The following is a 12,256-nucleotide window of genomic DNA, read 5'->3' on the forward strand; positions in this document are numbered from 1 at the left end:
TATATATATATATATATATATATATATATATATATATATATATATATATATATATATATATACACATTAGTTGAAAATCACTTAACAAAAATTGTGTTTCATCAACAAAGATTCATCAGAAACCTTTGTTGATGAAGCACAGTGTAAAATGAAAAAAAATTTTTGTTAAGTGATTTTCTACTAGTGTATAATTGCTCTGCTCTTTTAAGAACATTGAACACTCTATTGTATAGAATACATTTTAAAGTTATTTAAATATGTATATATATATATATATATATATATATATATATATATATATATATATATATATATATATATTTTCATAATTATTTTCGACTAGTAACTTAGTTGAGTAAATTAGTTATTCTGCCAATTACAGTATGCCGGTAAAAATCTGTCGGTTTACAACAGTTTTTTTTTTGGAACTCCGCAACTAGCTCTAATATTCAGCGAGTTGGCACAAACTAACAATTTATATACTTTAAAAAACGGACTAACAAGTACCCTATGCACATTAATTTTAAAGCTTTTCTGATAACCCCAAACTATTTTTTTTTTTAAATAGTTATTAAAGTTTGTAAATACTGCGGGAACAAATACTTAGCTTAAAGTTTATGCTAATTGTTTCTTCCTAAGTAAGTGTTTAGGTTAAACACTTAGTAAAAGTAGACCTAGTTAAGAGAAATAGCTTGTTAATAAATGATTAGCGGCGTAGGGAGAAATTGTCTCGATGAAATATAAAAATAAAAATATACAAAGACAGTTGTTCTCTAATGTATTGGGTTATTGTATATTTTACATTGTTATTTTTCTTTTTTGTCGAACTGAAAATGAATTACGCCTATTTAAAAAAGAATGAACAGTAAAAAATATGTTTAATAGACGTACGACTACACATTTTTCATTACATCTACATATTTTTCATGTTTTCATTAGAAATCATTCACCTTTACATATTACAACTACTGTTGCAATATGTAGATGTAGTATATACTTAAGTTATATAATAACGTTTAAATGTATAATGCAGGAACCGAATTTTTTAAAGGTCTGTAATTTACAGAAAAAGATCAGTTTCTGCACAATACATTTAACATGATGATATTGTAATAGAAATGCATATGAAAATGTATGCTCAAATACAAAATAATGTGTAAGTATAAGTATAAATATAGAAACGTATTAATTATAAGACATAATTACTAAGATATAGTTATAAGACATAACTACGAAGACATAGTTACTAAGACATAACTACCAGACATAATTACTACGCTACTCCCTACCCAAGAAACCGTTCGGTATATTTTCAATAATACGTAAATACATATTTGATGAACACTTTAATAAAATATTACTATTAAATGTTACTCCCTTTACTTAATTTTAATAATTTATTTTTAACTTTAATAATATATAACTTTAATAAAATATTACTATCAAATGTTACTCCCTTTACTTAACTTTACGTTAACTTTATATTTACTAAAGCACTTATTCAGATCAGAATCTTGAGGATTTGATGTTAAAGAATTTTTTAGTAAGATGGTCGGATATAAAACTATATTATGAAATATAACGTGGATGTAATAATGTGACAAATGCGTTCAAATATTGTTTAACAAAATATGTTAATCTCTCATTCAAAGAAGCTTAATTTCCACAAAACAAAACAAAGAAATTGAAAAAATTTAAAACTTTGTTAAAACAGGAAGCAAATGCAGACTATGACCGTATTTTGACTTGATATGAAAGCCTTTGTGAATATATTAAGGATTTAAATTGACGTCACAAGCTATTCAGTTGCACAGTGTTAAATCACATTATAAATGAATGCGCTTCGATTAAAAATGTCAAACTCGTACAGCGGTTGTCAAAATTACTTGATTACTTTTTAAGAGTAACTTACTATAACTAAACAGTTTAAATAGAAATTTGCTGGACCAGATTATTATCACAATGACCATAAAAAAACCGATGCTTAACAAATGGTAACTTTAACACTTTCAAACACTAAAATATTATTAATAACATTCAAATACATGTTATAAAAGTTGCATTAAATAATAAGGAAATTCGTTAGTTTCACAATATCATACATACTAATTTATTTAATTAAATGGAGTTTATTGTTTTTACAATATAAAACAATTTATAACTATTATAACTACGTTTTGAGAAAGTTTTATCAATTTAACCAAAGTTATGTAACATTTTATTAACTTAGTTACAAAAAGTCCAGCAGAAAAAGAACGTCTATCTATTACGCTGGTAAGTTTAATAGCCAATAAAAAATCACACGAACTTTGCAAAAAGTCATTACGTTTTAAAAAAACACTCTTTCTATTTAAATTTTTACCGACATCGTTTTTGTCTAACTGGCATTCTGGGCAATGTATTTTTTTTTGTTGATAACCTTATCAAGTTCGTCTAAAAAGCTTAATCGTTTTTCAATAAAAAGAGATCTAAATAAAAAGTAAAAAGGATCAGAAACAATTTTGAGAGGTGTCTTTTTTGAAATAGAAAGCTTTTTTTGGGATCCGGGCTCATAAACATAAAGTAGATGTAGTCAATGCATCTAGTCTTTTGAATACAACTATTAATTTGCGGCAATTTATTAAAGAAAAAACTGTTTTAAGTTTTATTTCAGATAGTGTAGAAGAATCCGTCTTATACCTGCACGCCCTTGTTGTATTCAAAAAACGAAAAATGAATTTTAAAAAAATTTAATGATCAACTTTAGACTTTTAAAGCTATTAGCATCTTTAATTTTTTTTTTACCATAAAGTTACGATAATATTGTTTGTGAACAAATTAGTGACCCAATGATTGAGGATAGCGTATTAATGATAGCAAATACAGTTTCAATTTCATTTTTAGAATCTACAAACTATTTTAAAGTAAATCTTTATATATTGATGATATTTGAATAAAACTTTACTTAATAAAACCAGTTGAAGTATTGATAAAAGGCTGTTCCACCTTTTAGTTAATTTAACTGGGAAATTATCGCTTTCTTCCGTTTTGAGGTAGCAAATATGCTTAGAACTGGAAGCAAACCTTGAACCTTATGGTTTGAAGCAAACAATTTATGAGTTATGACTGCTTTAATTTACTTTAATAAACGGTAACTCGATGAGTCATCTACCCTTCGTCTTCTAGGATTAACTCTTACTTCCTATCTTTTTTGGAAACCATATTTAAAATCCATTGCAAAGTTATTTATAATATTATATAATAATATTTTTTGCTAAGGTTGAATCTTTTTATGTCCTTGCCACTTTCATACTCTATTTCTATTCTTTATCTCTAAAAATCTTAAATCCGTCCTAGTACGGAAAGCTGTTGTCATAAATGGAGCGGATCTTCGAATGATGCCCTTTTTCTTTTAGACAAAGTGCAAAAATGTATTGTAAACATGGTTGGATCTGTTCTTGCAGCCAACCTTCAACCATTATCACATCGTCGTAATGATGCTTTTCTTTCTCTTTTCTATAAATACTTTAACGGGCGCTGCTCTATAGAGCTAGCGTCTTTTGTGTCATTTACTAAAGTTCATTCTTGCAATACTCGTCATTCAATTTAGTCTCATCCTATTACTGTGACTGTTCCAAAGGGCTTCAAAAAAATTTTTTATTTTTTTTATCCCGAACATCAGTTCTTCGGAATTCGCTGCCTTCATCTTGTTTTCCTGAATCATATAATTTGAAATCTTTCAAGTTGTCTGTTAATCGTTACCTTGTTTTATAAACTACATTTTTCTTTTCCCAATAACTTCCAACTCTATTAGAGTTTGCTTGCAGCTTTGTTGGAAGTAAAGATGTTTAAAAATAATAATGATAGCATTAGTTTTCTCAAGTCGTATATAACGTATATAAAAAAATGCTAATAATATTTGTTAAAAAAACAAATTTCTAACAGGTACCATCGGTTCCTGTAACTGATGCTATTGGTGCCTGTAACAGGTGTCATCGAATTATTGCGCCTGTTTATATGATTACTTTGTATAATATGAAAATTAATATGAAAGTAAGAAAACGTTACGGGAAGAGGTAAAACAATATCACGGTAAAACATTGTGAAACCGATTATAAATATTCGAAGAACAACTTACAAACATTGTATTTACGCACAAAAAAATATCTTTTTGTGTACTCGGTGTAGTTAAGGCAATTTTAAAATATTATAGCGTCTGTATGATATTTTGTTTACTACGACATATTTCCGTTAAATGAGTAGGTCTATGAATCATAAAGACGATAAAAAAAATTAAATGATAAATTTTGCGGTATCATAAAATATAAATGTTTGAAGCAAATAAACGCAGACAAAAGATTCTTTTTTTTTTTTTTAATTTTCTTAAAATTACAATTGCTTGTCCAAATTTGAATATGATTTTAAATAAAAATATTTTTTTAGGTGGAATGAACAACATAGTTTAATAATATAATCCGTCCTGATCGTTTATTGGCAATTTTTCTTAATTAAAAGCTCTTTCTTGGTCGGAATTCTTGTATCTTTCCTAAAAATTGATAGAAATATTGTATTTTGACAACTATATATAGTTAATATACGTCAGAACCGATTAGAACTAGAATCTATAATGGGTTAAGGCACTTTTTCAAAAGGTTTTAACTAAATTCATGTTAACGCCGATGAACGAAAGTGATCTAAAGACTCCAAAATGGTGTTCTTTAGATTCACCATTAAGGGTAGTAAAAAGATTTTGAAAATTATTTATAAAAGTTTCTTTAAATATTAAAAAAACCTGAAGCAAAAAAAATTATAACATCTAAAGTCCCTGAGAAAATCATGGTAATTCCAAATAAAAAAATTCGGACAATTTTTTAAATTACCTTAACTACACCGAGCAAACACAAATTTCGCAGTTAAATTAAATATTAACTTAATAACTCGATTACATGTCATTGCGTCACGTATCATTCCTAAACATCTTTTTAAAGTTAGAGAATTTCTGCAATCAATTAACTTTTCATTCTTTTTGATAATTAACTTTTTCAACTTAGCGTTTTTTATTCTGAATTATACCACTTTCCAGGTACGCAAATGACTCTTGATGCACATTGATGTCTTCTTTCATTAACTTGTGCACGAAATTCTTAAGCAAACATTTTTTACACAAAGTAAATAAAAACGTTTAAAACAATTACTCATCGTACTTTTTTATGCAAAGAATCATGTGATAATGTGAAAATCTCATCATGCAATAATTTTTTATTCCTTCCCAGCTTTAGTAGGGCGTTTTACATTAATGACATAAAAAAGTTCATGGAACGTAAATACAATTCTAATATTGTGAGTTTATCGTCCATTGCAAGTTCATTTTCTGGATATTTAATTTTGACGGATATCAAATTGCGTACCATTTCATCAAGAAACTTTTGGAAAAAAAAATTGTCTACAATTTGATAAAAAAAGCAATGTTGATATTTGTGGAAGAAAAAAATTAAACATGATGCTTAAAAAATGTTGGTTCAAATATTGAAAGCAAAATTTAGTTTATTTGATTAAATCCAAATTTTCAAATTCTTATGTTGTGCGCGTTAAAGGTGGTCAAATGGCGTTTAAAGTTCAGCACATAAAAAAAAAAAAATTTCAAAAATTCATTGATAACTTTGTTATGTGCAAACTTTGCAGCCGTGGCACAGTAGTTTGAGTTCTGGATAAAAAGATCGAGAGATTTGAAGTTTGATGCAAGCTCTATTCAGATAAGCGATGCATAGTGGGAATTCAAGTGTCATTTAAATCTATTAAAAAGAACTAGTCTTAAAAAATAGTCTTTAAACAATTAAAAAAAAAATATATATTTTTAAAGTTTTTAAAATGTCAATACAAAAAGGAGTTTTTCCTGATCAGTTAAAAATAGCCAAGTAGGTAACTGAGAACTAACATATGTAACTACCTACCTATCTCTATTTTATCAATATTTTCAAAAATCATAGAAAAAAAATTATTTACAATCGATTATGTAATAAAATAAATAAATACAATCGATTATGTAATAAAAGAAATAGTTCTACTGAGAATGCAATCATCCAATTTTTTTGTGAAATTTCTAATTTTTTCAAAAATTTACAACTCACATTAGGTATTATTTTAGATTTATTAAAAGTATTTGATGCAGTAAACCATGCCATTTTGATTCATAAACTTAAACATTGTGGAGTGAATGGTTAATCTTAAAATAGTTTAAAAGTTATTTAACAAGCCGAAAATAATTTTTCTTTTAACGATCTTTATTAAAAAAATGTTTTAGATATTTCATGTGGTGTTACGCAAAGATCAATTTTGGGGTCACTTTTTTTATCTGCATTTTTTGATTTGCATAAACCTTCTAATCTTTTAAGTATGTAATACTTTTAAGTATTTAAGTAAAGTAATACTTTTAAGTATTTAAGATGGTACTATAGTACCATCTGAATGAAAAAAATAATTTATTTTGTCTGGTTGATATTTAGGGTAAGTCTATTGCATTTAAACCAGAAATATTTTTGAATTCTTAGTTGTAAAGAGTTTATTAATATTGTTTTTAGATAATAAAAAAGAAACTATAGTTTATTTTTTATTATCTAAAAACAATATTAATAAACTCTTTACAACTAAGAATTCAACAATATTTCTGGTTTAAATGCAATAGACTTACCCTAAATATCAACAAGACAAAATAAATTATTTTTCATTCTGTAGTTAAAAAACCTTATTTACCCCCAGCTCTACCCGATATTTTTATTAACCAAATTGAAATAAAAGATTGCGCTGCAAAATTTTAAGTTTATTCCTTGATGACATCACACGGAAGCAACATACTAATTATGTTGGTACTAAAATTTTCAAAAATAATAAATTACTTTACAAGGCGACAGTTTATATATATATATAAAAAGTATTATCCCAACTTTATTATGCATTCATTCATGGCTGTATGAATTATGCAAATATTGCTAAAATAAAAAAGTTATGCTAAAATAAAAAATGTTAAAATCTCTTTATCGCCATCAGAAATACTCAATATGTGTAATTAATTTTGCTGATTGTTTTTCTTACTCTAAACAACTTTTTTTCTGAAATGAGAATACTTAATATTTAGGAACTCAATATTTTTCATATTTTATGCTTCGTATATATATGTAAAAATAATCTTTCTCCCGCCGTTTTTAATGATCTATTTACCATGGATCCTACCAATATATACTCTCTAAGAAATGCTAACCTTCTATATGAGCCCTTTTGTCGAACAAATTTTAACCAATTATGCATTGATTACCGTGCATCCCATTTTTTGAATAAAATTGTTGTGCCTAATTTTAATTTTGATATACCTACTTCTTTGCGTCTTTTCAAATTTAAGCTGAAAAATTTTTTACTCTCCCATATTATCAAAAATTGACAATTATGGAAATATTTATTACCTATACTACAAAGTAAAATGTGTATGTATATTTTATTTTATTATGATGTACATTTAGTTACTTTATAACCTATTATTTTGTTTACACAAGTATAAGGTTCTGATTATAAGGTCTAATAACCCTGATGGAGTTTTTTGCTTGGCGAGCTCTCTACCACTACACCACTTCCGCATGTACACCTAAAGCTAAAAAGTTTGTTATATAAAGTATTTTTGCAGAAATACCTTCAACCTAAAATAAATAGTTATTTTTTGAGTAAAAAAATGAAATCAAAAATAAATTATAATTTTTTACAACATAATTGAAACTTTATATAGTCTCCTCTATCATTTCAAGAACTATTTCATACCTAAAAACTTTAGTTAATTGACTCAAAAAAGTTAAAAAAAAATTTCGGAGTCCAAAGAGCTCCTATTTTTTGACCACGAAGTCCGAAGTCCCGGTGTCCTTTAAAGTTGATAGGACTTCGCATCCCTGTTAGATTTATATAACAACTGAAAATAAATTCAGGTTTGTTTAATTAATAGTGTAAGTAGTGCCGGAAATTTGAAGGAAGTTGAAAGAAAGTTATGGAAGTAAAATAAATGTTTCCTCGAAGTTTGAAAAAAATTAGAAGGAAGTTGAAAAGAAGTTGGAAGGAAGAAGGTGATTTTCAAGTTATAGTCTGTTTTTTTTACGAATTTAGTCGGCCGGGTATTTGACACAATGCAGTCGTTTAAATTTTCGTTTTGAGGAGCTTTTTCTTTTTTAAAGAAGCCATCGATACTTTTTAAGTATTAAGCCCCCCCCCCCCCTTCCCTGTCATTATATTCGTAGAATCGCCTCTGTATACATACATGCGTACATAAATGCTGTTAATCTATACAACTACTTTTTCATAATATAATTGACTATAATGTATATAGTTAAAGACTTTAGACCTTTCCAGACAAACAAAGTATGCACTAATAGATAATTTTCAAATATAGTATTTTTATAGATAGATTTTAAAATAATTCTCTGTTTGTTTATTATTAAAAAAATAATAGTTTTAGCTTTTGTTTAAACTGTTCAAGAGTTGTAAGTGTTTTAATATCATTACTAACTATCTTATTCCATACATTAGGTTACATTAGGTCCTCAAATAGTTATCGAGAACTTGGTGGACTCATATATAGTTTTGGGTTGAACAAAGTTGTTACTTGAATATTTAGTCATGTATTTGTGTTGAATTTTACTAAATAATGGTTTTAAGATATTTGGTATTGTATTATTGTTGGTTTTATACAAATTAGCAGTTGATATATATTTATTTGGTACACATTTAATATTTCTAGATTCTTGAACAATGAATAAATGAGTAATATATGTATTTCAAACATGATTGATCTAAGTATGGTTTTGCTTTATAGAGTAATCCGATATTTTTAGAAATTTTATTTTCAACCACGTTTTATGTGGTCTTTCCAACTTATGTTTTCATCTAGAATTACACCTAGAAATTTCATTGAGTATTCTTTTTTTACGATGTATTCTCTAATAATAAGTTTTGGAAGCGTAAGAGGGATTTTATCTTTTTTATGGAGGCGATGAAAACTAGTATACTTAGTTTTAATTAAATTAATTGAAAGTTTATTCATATTTAACCATTCGGTTATTTTTAGAAGTTCAATGTTGACCGTTTTAAATAATGTTGTTATATCACTATGAGAATAAAATAAATGTGTGTCATCAGCAAATAAGATAGAATCTAGAATATTAGAAGCTTTGCTTAAATCATTAATATAGATTAAAAATAAAAGTGGTCCTAATATAGATTTTTGAGAAACGCCACAAGTAATTGTCATATTGTTAGTTTCTTCATTGCCGAATGAAATATATTGTTTTCTATTAGATAAGTAGCTTATGAACCAAGCTATGTTTATATTTTTGATTCCGTAGTTTTCTTATTTTTTAATTAAAATGCTATGATCAACAGTGTCGAACGCTTTACTAAGATCTATGCAAACACCTAAAGTGAACTTGTTTTTGTCAAAACCTTGAAAAATAATCTGAATGAGATAAAGAATTGCATTGTTAGTAGAGTGCCCTGTTTTGAAGTCAAATTGTTTTTTATAAAGAATGTTATTTTTTTCTAAAAATGAGTATAATTTGTTATACATAATGCGTTCTAGTAGTTTTCGATAAGCAAGGAAGAATGGAAATATTAGTATCATCTCCAGATTTAGAAACTGATAAACTCTTTTTTTAAGTTTTTTTGGATAGATTCCTTGTTTAAATGAAAGATTAAATATATGCAAAAGAACTTTTTTAATATAGAGAATACATTTAATTACAATATTACTACTAACATTATCATGTCCTTGTGCTTTGTTTTTAATGAATTTTAATGAATGCACAGCATCTAATAACTCTTTTTCAGTTAACACATTTTCTATTATTGATTTGCTAAATTTGTTTTATGTTATTGTTTAAATTTAACATCAAAGTTAAAACTGTGTTTTAATTTTGATGTTAAATTTAAACCTGCATTGGCTAACACCTCATTAAATGTTTTAGCAATTATAGATTCTTTTTTAATATCTTGATAATGATAATTTAGTTTTTTTGGAAGACCATTTAGCTTAAGTATTTTTTTTCCTATTACTTCTTTAATGACTTGCCACGTTTTTTGAGTATCGCCTTTAAATTTTATTATTTTATTTGAATAGTATAACTTCTTTGAAAGTTTTATAACTGATTCAAAGTGACCTTTATATATTTTATACCTTAATTCATTTTCATAAGTTCTTTTTTTCAGAAACACTTAATACAGTTGTTGTTTTTTTTGGATGATTTTATTATTCCTGGTGTAATTCAAGGGTTTATAAATGTTTTAGTTTTGGTAGTTGTTTTTTTTTGAAGAGTGTGTTCGACAACTTTATGTGCGATTATAAATATTAGGAAATGATCTGATATATCAGATATTATTATTCCAGTTTTTATTTTGTTTTTTGTATATTCATTAATTATTTTTGGTCAATTGAGGTTGCGCTATTGAAATATGATGATCATAAAATTTTTTACATTTTTACTTGTGTCATAATCAAGACACGTAATCAAGACACATTTGCCACATAAAATTTTATTTTTAATTAAATTTTTAAATTGTTTTATTAAAAAAATTTTATTGCCAGATGGCGGTCTGTACACAACATGTACAATGATGTTTTTATTGATTTTATTTATAACTTCAATCGTTAATGATTTGCAATCATAACTAATTACATTGAATATGGTTAGTGGTTTAAAATTTAAATAGTTGTGGATAAAAATACATACTCCTCTGCCTATTGTCTCAGAATTTCTGACATGATGATTAACTTTATAGTTTTGTTGTTGAAAGTTTGAATCTTTATCAATTTGTTTATCTCGACACCAGGTCTCTATGAGACAAATAATTTTAAAATTAATTTCAAAACTATGTAAAAAATCTTTAAATTTTTAAAAATTGTTTTTGAAAGCACCTAATTTTTAGGTGTAAAATAGAGAACTCATTAATATTTATATCAGCAGAAAGATTAGAAATATCTGAATTATAATAAGAAGGGCAAATGTTGTTAATTACTTCATCAGTGTTAAAAAAGTTAACATCTGGATCTGAATGATTCTCTAAAATTATATTTTACTTATCTGAAAAGCCTTAAGTTTAATTCACGAAAATTCATACCTTCCATTACAACAAGAAAGGTTATACTAACAAAATATTTAAAGTATAAAATAATCAAAGTTTTGTAGGTAATTTCCTAAATTCTTTTACTATTAATTTATAGTAAATTACAACTGAAAACATACCATTTTTCCTATGTATCTTCATTTGCTCGAGTAGTTTTTTCCTGATGGATTCAGTTTCCAATGAATAATCCTCGTTGATATTCCTGATCCTTTTAGTTTACTCAAACTTTTTAAAACTTTTACTTTATCTTTGTAATTTAACAGTTTCATTACTGTTGATCTTGGTCTACCTGGTTCAATTTTTCCTGACCTGTGTGCTCGTTCAATTACAATTCCTTTTAAATTAAGTCTTTCATCAAAAATATTTAATACCTTCAGTTCGGTGCTATCCTAATTTTCCTTTTCATTTTCCGATAAACCCGCTATTCGAAGATTGTTTTTTTTAATTCGAGATTGTTTTTTTCTTGCGTGTCTTGTTTAAAGTTCAGACTTTCTTTTATATCTTTTTGCACAATTTCATTTTTGTTTAATCTTTTAACGTAATTTTTTTGTCTCTCATTAATGTTTTCTTTTCGGAGTGTCGCACACCAATCTTTTACAGTATTTATTTCTTTTAGCGGACCATTAATTCTTATCGTGTGATAATTTCAGATTTCCGCTTATTAGTTTTAGAATATCATTTTATTGCTTAATAAACATTTCGTTGAGTATATCCCGAACAAGCTCTATTGAAATAATTTGTTCCTCGTTTGTTAATTTGATGTATTACTTTATTTTATTTGAGTTCTTTTATCCGTTAGTAATTCCTATTTTTAAAGATATATAAATAAAACTTAAAAATACTACGATTTATTTTCTTTTAATTATCACGCTCGCAAAAACGCATCTGCTCATGAAGAAAGTATGCTGTAAATTTGAGAAAGTCAAATCCAAAAATGTAAATTAGATTTAAATTCAGATCATTCAATCACCAAGAGAGATTTATAGTTTCTAAGGCTCAAAACATTAGGAGGTGTAAAGTTTGATTAACTAATAAACTAATTAACACTATTGTGGTGGCCATACGATAAAGTAGTAGCAACCTGTATAAGTTGGAAAAGGCAGTTGCGGCGGTTTTACACGATGCAACA

The sequence above is a fragment of the Hydra vulgaris genome, chromosome 03 (genome assembly GCF_038396675.1).
Source record: "Hydra vulgaris chromosome 03, alternate assembly HydraT2T_AEP".
In the NCBI taxonomy this organism is placed as follows: domain Eukaryota; kingdom Metazoa; phylum Cnidaria; class Hydrozoa; order Anthoathecata; family Hydridae; genus Hydra; species Hydra vulgaris.